The sequence below is a fragment of the Oncorhynchus masou genome, chromosome 2 (assembly GCF_036934945.1).
Source record: "Oncorhynchus masou masou isolate Uvic2021 chromosome 2, UVic_Omas_1.1, whole genome shotgun sequence".
NCBI classification, from domain to species: Eukaryota; Metazoa; Chordata; class Actinopteri; order Salmoniformes; family Salmonidae; genus Oncorhynchus; species Oncorhynchus masou.
This window is the reverse complement of record NC_088213.1, coordinates 1,941,007-1,951,038: the sequence shown is the minus strand read 5'-3', so window position 1 is coordinate 1,951,038 and position 10,032 is coordinate 1,941,007.

Here is a 10,032-nt window from a genome sequence, read left to right as displayed (position 1 = left end):
CGTTGGGGTTAGGTCGCTCCTCTCCTCCGTTAGGTTAGGGTTAGGTCGCTCCTCTCCTCCGTTAGGGTTAGGTCTCTCCTCTCCTCCGTTAGGGTTAGGTCGCTCCTCACCTCCGTTAGGGTTAGGTCGCTCCTCTCCTCCGTTAGGGTTGGGTCTCCCTCCTCCGTTAGGGTTAGGTCGCTCCTCTCCTCCGTTAGGTTAGGGTTAGGTTGCTCCTCTCCTCCGTTGGGGTTAGGTCTCTCATCCGTTGGGGTTAGGTCTCCCTCCCTTGTTGGGGATAGGTCGCTCCTCTCCTCCTCTTAGGGTTAGGTCTCTCCTCTCCTCCGTTAGGGTTAGGTCTCTCCTCTCCTACTTTAGGGTTAGGTTGCTCCTCTCCTCCGTTAGGGTTAGGTCGCTCCTCAGTTAGGGTCTCCTCTCCTCCGTGGTTAGGGTTAGGTCGCTCCTCTCCTCTGTTAGGGGGTAGGTCGCTCCTCTCCTCTGTTAGGTTAGGGTTAGGTCGCTCCTCTCCTCTGTTAGGTGAGGGTTAGGTCTCTCCTCTCCTCCGTTGGGGTTAGGTCGCTCCTCTCCTCCGTTAGGGTTAGGTCGCTCCTCTCCTCCGTTAGGGTTAGGTCGCTCTCTCCTCCGTTAGGGGTCGCTCCTCTCCTCCGTTAGGTCGCTCCTCTCCTCCGTTTAGGGTTAGGTCGCTCCTCTCCTCCGTTAGGGTTAGGTCTCTCCTCTCCTCCGTTAGGGTTAGGTCTCTCCTCTCCTCCGTTAGGGGTTAGGTCGCTCCTCTCCTCCGTTAGGGTTAGGTCTCTCCTCCGTTAGGGTTAGGTCTCCTCCCTCTTTTAGGTTAGGGTTAGGTCGCTCCTCTCCTCTGTTAGGTGAGGGTTAGGTCTCTCATCCGTTGGGGTTAGGTCTCTCCTCTCCTCTGTTGGGGATAGGTCGCTCCTCTCCTACTTTAGGGTTAGGTCTCCTCCCTCCGTTAGGGTTAGGTCGCTCCTCTCCTCCGTTAGGGTTAGGTCGCTCCTCTCCTCCGTTAGGGTTAGGTCGCTCCTCTCCTCTCCTCCGTTTAGGGTTAGGTCGCTCCTCTCCTCCGTTAGGGTTAGGTCTCTCCTCTCCTCTCTCTCCTCTGTTAGGGTTTGGTCGCTCCTCTCCTCTCCTCTGTTAGGGTTCGGTCGCTCCTCTCCTCTGTTAGGGTTCGGTCGCTCCTCTCCTCTGTTAGGGTTCGGTCGCTCCTCTCCTCCGTTGGGCTTAAGTCTCTCCTCTCCTCCGTTGGGGTTAGGTCGCTCCTCTCCTCTGTTAGGGTTTGGTCGCTCCTCTCCTCCGTTAGGGTTAGGTCGCTCCTCTCCTCCGTTGGGGTTCGGTCGCTCCTCTCCTCTGTTAGGGTTTGGTCACTCCATCTCCTCTGTTAGGGTTCGGTCGCTCCTCTCCTCCGTTAGGGTTCGGTCGCTCCTCTCCTCCATTAGGGTTCGGTCGCTCCTCTCCTCCATTAGGGTTAGGTCGCTCCTCTCCTCGGTTAGGGTTAGGTCTCTCCTCTCCTCCGTTAGGGTTAGGTCGCTCCTCTCCTCCGTTAGGGTTAGGTCTCTCCTCTCCTCCGTTAGGGTTAGGTCTCTCCTCTCCTCCGTTAGGGTTAGGTCGCTCCTCTCCTCCGTTAGGGTTAGGTCGCTCCTCTCCTCCGTTAGGGTTAGGTCGCTCCTCTCCTCCGTTAGGTTAGGGTTAGGTCGCTCCTCTCCTCTGTTAGGGTTAGGTCTCTCCTCTCCTCCGTTGGGGTTAGGTATCTCCTCTCCTCCGTTGGGGTTAGGTCGCTCCTCTCCTCCGTTAGGTTAGGGTTAAGTCGCTCCTCTCCTCTGTTAGGGTTAGGTCTCTCCTCCGTTGGGGTTAGGTATCTCCTCTCCTCCGTTGGGGTTAGGTCTCTCCTCTCATCCGTTGGGGTTAGGTCTCTCCTCTCCTCCGTTGGGGTTAGGTCTCTCCTCTCCTCCGTTGGGGTTAGGTCTCTCCTCTCCTCCGTTGGGGTTAGGTCGCTCCTCTCCTCCGTTGGGGTTAGGTCGCTCCTCTCCTCCGTTGGGGTTTGGTATCTCCTCTCCTCCGTTGGGGTTAGGTATCTCCTCTCCTCCGTTGGGGTTAGGTCTCTCCTCTCATCCGTTGGGGTTAGGTCTCTCCTCGCCTCCGTTAGGGTTAGGTCTCTCCTCTCCTCCGTTGGGGTTAGGTCGCTCCTCTCCTCCATTGGGGTTAGGTCGCTCCTCTCCTCTGTTGGGGTTAGGTCTCTCCTCTCCTCCGTTAGGTTAGGGTTAGGTCGCTCCTCTCCTCCGTTAGGGTTTGGTCTCTCCTCTCCTCCGTTAGGGTTAGGTCGCTACTCTCCTCCGTTAGGGTTGGGTCTCTCCTCCGTTAGGGTTAGGTCGCTCCTCTCCTCTTTTAGGTTAGGGTTAGGTTGCTCCTCTCCTCTGTTAGGTGAGGGTTAGGTCTCTCATCCGTTGGGGTTAGGTCTCTCCTCTCCTCCGTTGGGGTTAGGTCTCTCCTCTCCTCCGTTGGGGTTAGGTCTCTCCTCTCCTCTGTTGGGGTTAGGTCGCTCCTCTCTTCTGTTGGGGTTAGGTCTCTCCTCTCCTCCATTGGGGTTTGGTCGCTCCTCTCCTCCGTTAGGGTTAGGTCGCTCCTTTCCTCCGTTGGGGTTAGGTCGCTCCTCTCCTCCGTTGGGGTTCGGTCGCTCCTCTCCTCTGTTAGGGTTTGGTCGCTCCATCTCCTCTGTTAGGGTTCGGTCGCTCCTCTCCTCCGTTAGGGTTCGGTCGCTCCTCTCCTCCATTAGGGTTCGGTCGCTCCTCTCCTCCGTTAGGGTTAGGTCGCTCCTCTCCTCGGTTAGGGTTAGGTCTCTCCTCTCCTCCGTTAGGGTTCGGTCGCTCCTCTCCTCCGTTAGGGTTAGGTCTCTCCTCTCCTCCGTTAGGGTTAGGTCTCTCCTCTCCTCCGTTAGGGTTAGGTCTCTCCTCTCCTCCGTTAGGGTTAGGTTGCTCCTCTCCTCCGTTAGGGTTAGGTCGCTCCTCTCCTCCGTTAGGGTTAGGTTGCTCCTCTCCTCCGTTAGGGTTAGGTCGCTCCTCTCCTCCGTTAGGTTAGGGTTAGGTCGCTCCTCTCCTCTGTTAGGGTTAGGTCGCTCCTCTCCTCCGTTAGGTTAGGGTTAAGTCGCTCCTCTCCTCTGTTAGGGTTAGGTCTCTCCTCCGTTGGGGTTAGGTATCTCCTCTCCTCCGTTGGGGTTAGGTCTCTCCTCTCATCCGTTGGGGTTAGGTCTCTCCTCTCCTCCGTTGGGGTTAGGTCTCTCCTCTCCTCCGTTGGGGTTAGGTCTCTCCTCTCCTCCGTTGGGGTTTGGTCTCTCCTCTCCTCCGTTGGGGTTAGGTCGCTCCTCGCCTCCGTTAGGGTTCGGTCTCTCCTCTCCTCCGTTAGGGTTAGGTCGCTCCTCTCCTCCGTTAGGTTAGGGTTAGGTCGCTCCTCTCCTCTGTTAGGGTTAGGTCTCTTCTCTCCTCTGTTAGGGTTAGGTCGCTCCTCTCCTCTGTTAGGGTTAGGTCTCTCCTCTCTCCTCCGTTAGGGTTAGGTCTCTCTCCTCCGTTAGGGTTGGGTCCTCTCCTCCGTTAGGGTTAGGTCTCCTCTCCTCTTTAGGTTAGGGTTAGGTTGCTCCTCTCCTCTGTTAGGTGAGGGTTAGGTCTCTCATCCGTTGGGGTTAGGTCTCTCCTCTCCTCTGTTGGGGATAGGTCGCTCCTCTCCTACTTTAGGGTTAGGTTGCTCCTCTCCTCCGTTGGGGTTTGGTCGCTCCTCTCCTCCGTTAGGGTTAGGTCTCTCCTCTCCTCCGTTGGGGATAGGTCGCTCCTCTCCTACTTTAGGGTTAGGTTGCTCCTCTCCTCCGTTGGGGTTTGGTCGCTCCTCTCCTCCGTTAGGGTTAGGTCTCTCCTCCGTTAGGGTTAGGTCGCTCCTCCGTTAGGGTTAGGTCGCTACTCTCCTCCGTTAGGTTAGGGTTAGGTCTCTCCTCTCCTCCGTTAGGGTTAGGTCTCTCCTCTCCTCCGTTAGGGTTAGGTTGCTCCTCTCCTCCGTTAGGGTTAGGTCGCTCCTCTCCTCCGTTAGGGTGAGGGCTCTCTCCTCCGTTAGGTTAGGGTGCTCCTCTCCTCTCCTCTGTTAGTTAGGGTTAGGTCTCTCCTCTCCTCCGTTAGGGTTAGGTCTCCTCTCCTCCGTTAGGTTAGGGTTAGGTCTCTCCTCTCCTCTGTTAGGGTTAGGTCTCTCCTCTCCTCTGTTAGGGTTAGGTCTCTCCTCTCCTCCGTTAGGGTTAGGTCTCTCCTCTCCTCCGTTGGGGTTAGGTCTCTTCTCTCCTCCGTTAGGGTTAGGGTCGCTCCTCTCCTCCGTTAGGGTTAGGTCTCTCCTCCGTTAGGGTTCGGTCTCCTCTCCTCCGTTAGGGTTAGGTCGCTCCTCTCCTCCGTTAGGTGAGGGTGAGGTCGCTCTCCTCCGTTAGGTTAGGGTTAGGTCGCTCCTCTCCTCCGTTAGGGTTAGGTCCGCTCCTCTCCTCCGTTAGGGTTCCTCCTCTCCTCCGTTTAGGTCGCTCCTCTCCTCCGTTAGGGTTGGGTCTCCTCTCCTCCGTTAGGGTTAGGTCGCTCCTCTCCTCCGTTAGGGTTAGGTTGCTCCTCTCCTCCGTTAGGGTGAGGTCGCTCCTCTCCTCCGTTAGGGTTAGGTCGCTCCTCTCCTCCGTTGGGGTGAGGTCGCTCCTCTCCTCCGTTAGGGTGAGGTCGCTCCTCTCCTCCGTTAGGGTTAGGTCGCTCCTCTCCTCCGTTAGGGTTCTCCTTCCTCCGTTAGGGTGGGTCGCTCCTCTCCTCCGTTAGGGTTAGGTCGCTCCTCAGTTAGGGTTAGGTCGCTCCTCTCCTCCGTTAGGTTAGGGTTAGGTCGCTCCTCTCCTCTGTTAGGTTAGGGTGAGGTCGCTCCTCTCCTCTGTTAGGTTAGGGTGAGGTCGCTCCTCTCCTCTGTTAGGTTAGGGTGAGGTCGCGCCTCTCCTCCGTTGGGGTTAGGTCGCTCCTCTCCTCCGTTAGGGTTCGGTCGCTCCTCTCCTCCGTTAGGGTTCGGTCGCTCCTCTCCTCCGTTAGGGTTCTGTCGCTCCTCTCCTCCGTTAGGGTTAGGTCGCTCCTCTCCTCCGTTGGGGTTAGGTCGCTCCTCTCCTCCGTTAGGTTAGGGTTAGGTCGCTCCTCTCCTCCGTTAGGGTTAGGTCTCTCCTCTCCTCCGTTAGGGTTAGGTCTCTCCTCTCCTCCGTTAGGGTTAGGTCGCTACTCTCCTCCGTTAGGGTTGGGTCTCTCCTCCGTTAGGGTTAGGTCGCTCCTCTCCTCTTTTAGGTTAGGGTTAGGTTGCTCCTCTCCTCTGTTAGGTGAGGGTTAGGTCTCTCATCCGTTGGGGTTAGGTCTCTCCTCTCCTCTGTTGGGGATAGGTCGCTCCTCTCCTACTTTAGGGTTAGGTCTCTCCTCTCCTCCGTTAGGGGTTAGGTCGCTCCTCTCCTCTGTTAGGGTTAGGTCTCTCCTCTCCTCCGTTAGGGGTTAGGTCGCTCCTCTCCTCCGTTAGGGTTAGGTCGCTCCTCTCCTCCGTTAGGTTAGGGTTAGGTCGCTCCTCTCCTCCGTTAGGGTTAGGTCTCTCCTCTCCTCCGTTAGGGTTAGGTCGCTCCTCTCCTCTGTTAGGGTTTGGTCGCTCCTCTCCTCTCCTCTGTTAGGGTTCGGTCTCTCTCTCCTCCGTTAGGGTTAGGTCGCTCCTCTCCTCCGTTAGGGTTAGGTCTCTCCTCCGTTAGGGTTCCGGTCGCTCCTCTCCTCCGTTGGGGTTAGGTCTCTCCTCTCTCCCGTTGGGGTTAGGTCGCTCCTCTCCTCCGTTAGGGTTAGGTCTCTCCTCTCCTCCGTTAGGGTTCCTTTGGGGTTAGGTCGCTCCTCTCCTCCGTTGGGGTTAGGTCGCTCCTCTCCTCCGTTAGGGTTGGTCGCTCCTCTCCTCCGTTAGGGTTAGGTCTCCTCTCCTCCGTTAGGGTTAGGTCTCCTCTCCTCCGTTAGGGTTAGGTCGCTCCTCTCCTCCGTTAGGGTTAGGTCGCTCCTCTCCTCCGTTAGGGTTAGGTCTCTCCTCTCCTCCGTTAGGGTTAGGGCTCCTCTCCTCCGTTGGGGTTAGGTCTCTCCTCTCCTCCGTTGGGGTTAGGTCGCTCCTCTCCTCCGTTAGGGTTAGGTCGCTCCTCTCCTCTGTTAGGGTTAGGTCGCTCCTCTCCTCCGTTGGGGTTAGGTCGCTCCTCTCCTCTGTTAGGGTTTGGTCGCTCCTCTCCTCTCCTCTGTTAGGGTTAGGTCGCTCCTCTCCTCTGTTAGGGTTCGGCCGCTCCTCTCCTCCGTTAGGGTTAGGTCTCTCCTCTCCTCCGTTAGGGTTAGGCTCCTCTCCTCCGTTAGGGTTCGGTCGCTCCTCTCCTCTGTTAGGGTTAGGTCGCTCCTCTCCTCTGTTAGGGTTCGGTCTCTCCTCTCCTCCGTTTAGGGGGTCGCTCCTCTCCTCCGTTAGGGTTAGGCCGCTCCTCTCCTCCGTTAGGGTTAGGTCGCTCCTCTCCTCCGTTAGGGTTCGGTCTCCTCTCCTCCGTTAGGGTTAGGTCGCTCCTCTCCTCGGTTAGGGTTAGGTCTCTCCTCTCCTCCGTTAGGGTTAGGTCCGCTCCTCTCCTCCGTTAGGGTTAGGTCGCTCCTCTCCTCCGTTGGGGTTAGGTCGCTCCTCTCCTCCGTTAGGTTAGGGTTAGGTCGCTCCTCTCCTCCGTTAGGGTTAGGTCTCTCCTCTCCTCCGTTAGGGTTAGGTCTCTCCTCTCCTCCTTTAGGGTTAGGTCGCTCCTCTCCTCCGTTAGGGTTAGGTCTCTCCTCCGTTAGGGTTCGGCTCTCCTCTCCTCCGTTTTAGGTTAGGGTTAGGTCGCTCCTCTCCTCCGTTAGGTGAGGGTGAGGTCGCTCCTCTCCTCCGTTAGGGTTAGGTCGCTCCTCTCCTCCGTTAGGGTTAGGTCGCTCCTCTCCTCCGTTGGGCTCGGTCTCCTCTCCTCCGTTAGGGCTTAGGCCGCTCCTCTCCTCCGTTAGGGTTAGGTTGCTCGCTCCTCTCCTCCGTTGAGGGTTAGGTCTCCTCTCCTCCGTTAGGGTTCCCGCTCCTCTCCTCCGTTAGGGGTTAGGTCGCTCCTCTCCTCCGTTAGGGTGAGGTCTGCTCCTCTCCTCCGTTAGGGTTAGGTCGCTCCTCTCCTCCGTTAGGGAGGCGCTCCTCTCCTCCGTTAGGGTGAGGTCGCTCCTCTCCTCCGTTAGGGTTAGGTCGCTCCTCTCCTCCGTTAGGGTTAGGTCGCTCCCTCTCCTCCGTTAGGGTTAGGTCGCTCCTCTCCTCTCCTCCGTTAGGGTTAGGTCGCTCCTCTCCTCTGTTAGGTTAGGGTGAGGTCGCTCCTCTCCTCTGTTAGGTTAGGGTGAGGTCGCTCCTCTCCTCTGTTAGGTTAGGGTGAGGTCGCTCCTCTCCTCCGTTAGGGTTAGGTCGCTCCTCTCCTCCGTTGGGGTTAGGTCGCTCCTCTCCTCCGTTGGGGTTAGGTCGCTCCTCTCCTCCGTTAGGGTTAGGTCGCTCCTCTCCTCCGTTAGGGTTAGGTCGCTCCTCTCCTCCGTTGGGGTTAGGCTCTCTCCTCTCCTCCGTTAGGTTAGGGTTAGGTCGCTCCTCTCCTCCGTTAGGGTTAGGTCTCTCCTCTCCTCCGTTAGGGTTAGGTCTCTCCTCTCCTCCGTTAGGGTTAGGTCGCTACTCTCCTCCGTTAGGGTTGGGTCTCTCCTCCGTTAGGGTTAGGTCGCTCCTCTCCTCTTTTAGGTTAGGGTTAGGTCGCTCCTCTCCTCCGTTAGGTTAGGGTTAGGTCGCTCCTCTCCTCTGTTAGGGTTAGGTCTCTCCTCTCCTCCGTTGGGGTTAGGTATCTCCTCTCCTCCATTGGGGTTAGGTCGCTCCTCTCCTCCGTTAGGGGGTTAGGTCGCTCCTCTCCTCTGTTAGGGTTAGGTCTCTCCTCCGTTGGGGTTAGGTATCTCCTCTCCTCCGTTGGGGTTAGGTCGCTCCTCTCCTCTGTTAGGGTTTGGTCGCTCCTCTCCTCCGTTGGGCTTAAGTCTCTCCTCTCCTCCGTTGGGGTTAGGTCGCTCCTCTCCTCTGTTAGGGTTTGGTCGCTCCTCTCCTCTGTTAGGGTTTGGTCGCTCCTCTCCTCCGTTAGGGTTAGGTCTCTCCTCTCCTCCGTTGGGGTTAGGTCGCTCCTCTCTTCTGTTGGGGTTAGGTCTCTCCTCTCCTCCATTGGGGTTAGGTCGCTCCTCTCCTCTGTTGGGGTTAGGTCTCTCCTCTCCTCCGTTAGGTTAGGGTTAGGTCGCTCCTCTCCTCTGTTAGGGTTAGGTCTCTTCTCTCCTCCGTTAGGGTTAGGTCTCTCCTCTCCTCCGTTAGGGTTAGGTCTCTCCTCTCCTCCGTTAGGGTTAGGTCGCTCCTCTCCTCCGTTAGGGTTTAGGTCTCTCCTCCGTTAGGGTTAGGTCGCTCCTCTCCTCTTTTAGTTAGGGTTAGGTTGCTCCTCTCCTCTGTTAGGTGAGGGTTAGGTCTCTCATCCGTTGGGGTTAGGTCTCTCCTCTCCTCTGTTGGGGATAGGTCGCTCCTCTCCTACTTTAGGGTTAGGTTGCTCCTCTCCTCTGTTGGGGTTTGGTCGCTCCTCTCCTCTGTTAGGGTTAAGTCTCTCCTCTCTTCCGTAGGGGTTAGGTCGCTCCTCTCCTCCGTTGGGGATAGGTCGCTCCTCTCCTACTTTAGGGTTAAGTCGCTCCTCTCCTCTGTTAGGGTTAGGTCTCTCCTCCGTTGGGGTTAGGTATCTCCTCTCCTCCGTTGGGGTTAGGTCTCTCCTCTCATCCGTTGGGGTTAGGTCTCTCCTCTCCTCCGTTAGGGGTTAGGTCTCTCCTCTCCTCCGTTAGGGTTAGGTCTCTCCTCTCCTCCGTTAGGGTTAGGTCGCTCCTCTCCGCCGTTAGGGTTAGGTCTCTCCTCTCCTCCGTTAGGGTTAGGTCGCTCCTCTCCTCCGTTGGGGCTTGGTCTCCTCTCCTCCGTTGGGGTTAGGTCGCTCCTCTCCTCCGTTAGGGTTAGGTCTCTCCTCTCCTCCGTTAGGGTTAGGTCTCTCCTCTCCTCCGTTGGGGTTAGGTCGCTCCTCTCCTCTGTTAGGGTTGGGTTGGGCTTAGGTCTCTCCTCTCCTCCGTTGGGGTTAGGTCGCTCCTCTCCTCTGTTAGGGTTAGGCCGCTCCTCCTCTCCTCCGTTAGGGTTTGGCCGCCTCTCCTCCGTTAGGGTTAGGTCTCTCCTCTCCTCCGTTGGGGTTAGGTCGCTCCTCTCTTCTGTTGGGGTTAGGTCTCTCCTCTCCTCCATTGGGGTTAGGTCGCTCCTCTCCTCTGTTGGGGTTAGGTCTCTCCTCTCCTCCGTTAGGTTAGGGTTAGGTCGCTCCTCTCCTCTGTTAGGGTTAGGTCTCTCTCTCCTCCGTTAGGGTTAGGTCTCTCCTCTCCTCCGTTAGGGTTAGGTCTCTCCTCTCCTCCGTTAGGGTTAGGTCGCTCTCTCCTCCGTTAGGGTTAGGTCTCTCCTCCGTTAGGGTTAGGTCCTCCTCTCCTCTTTTAGTTAGGGTTAGGTTGCTCCTCTCCTCTGTTAGGTGAGGGTTAGGTCTCTCATCCGTTGGGGTTAGGTCTCTCCTCTCCTCTGTTGGGGATAGGTCGCTCCTCTCCTCTTTAGGGTTAGGTTGCTCCTCTCCTCTGTTGGGGTTTGGTCGCTCCTCTCCTCTGTTAGGGTTAAGTCTCTCCTCTCTTCCGTTGGGGTTAGGTCGCTCCTCTCCTCCGTTGGGGATAGGTCGCTCCTCTCCTACTTTAGGGTTAGGTTGCTCCTCTCCTCCGTTGGGGCTTGGTCGCTCCTCTCCTCCGTTAGGGTTAGGTCTCTCCTCCGTCCTCCCTCCGTTAGGGTTAGGTCGCTCCTCTCCTCTGTTAGGGTTAGGTCTCTTCTCTCCTCAGTTAGGGTTAGGTCGCTCCTCTCCTCCGTTGGGTTAGGGTTAGGTCTCTCCTC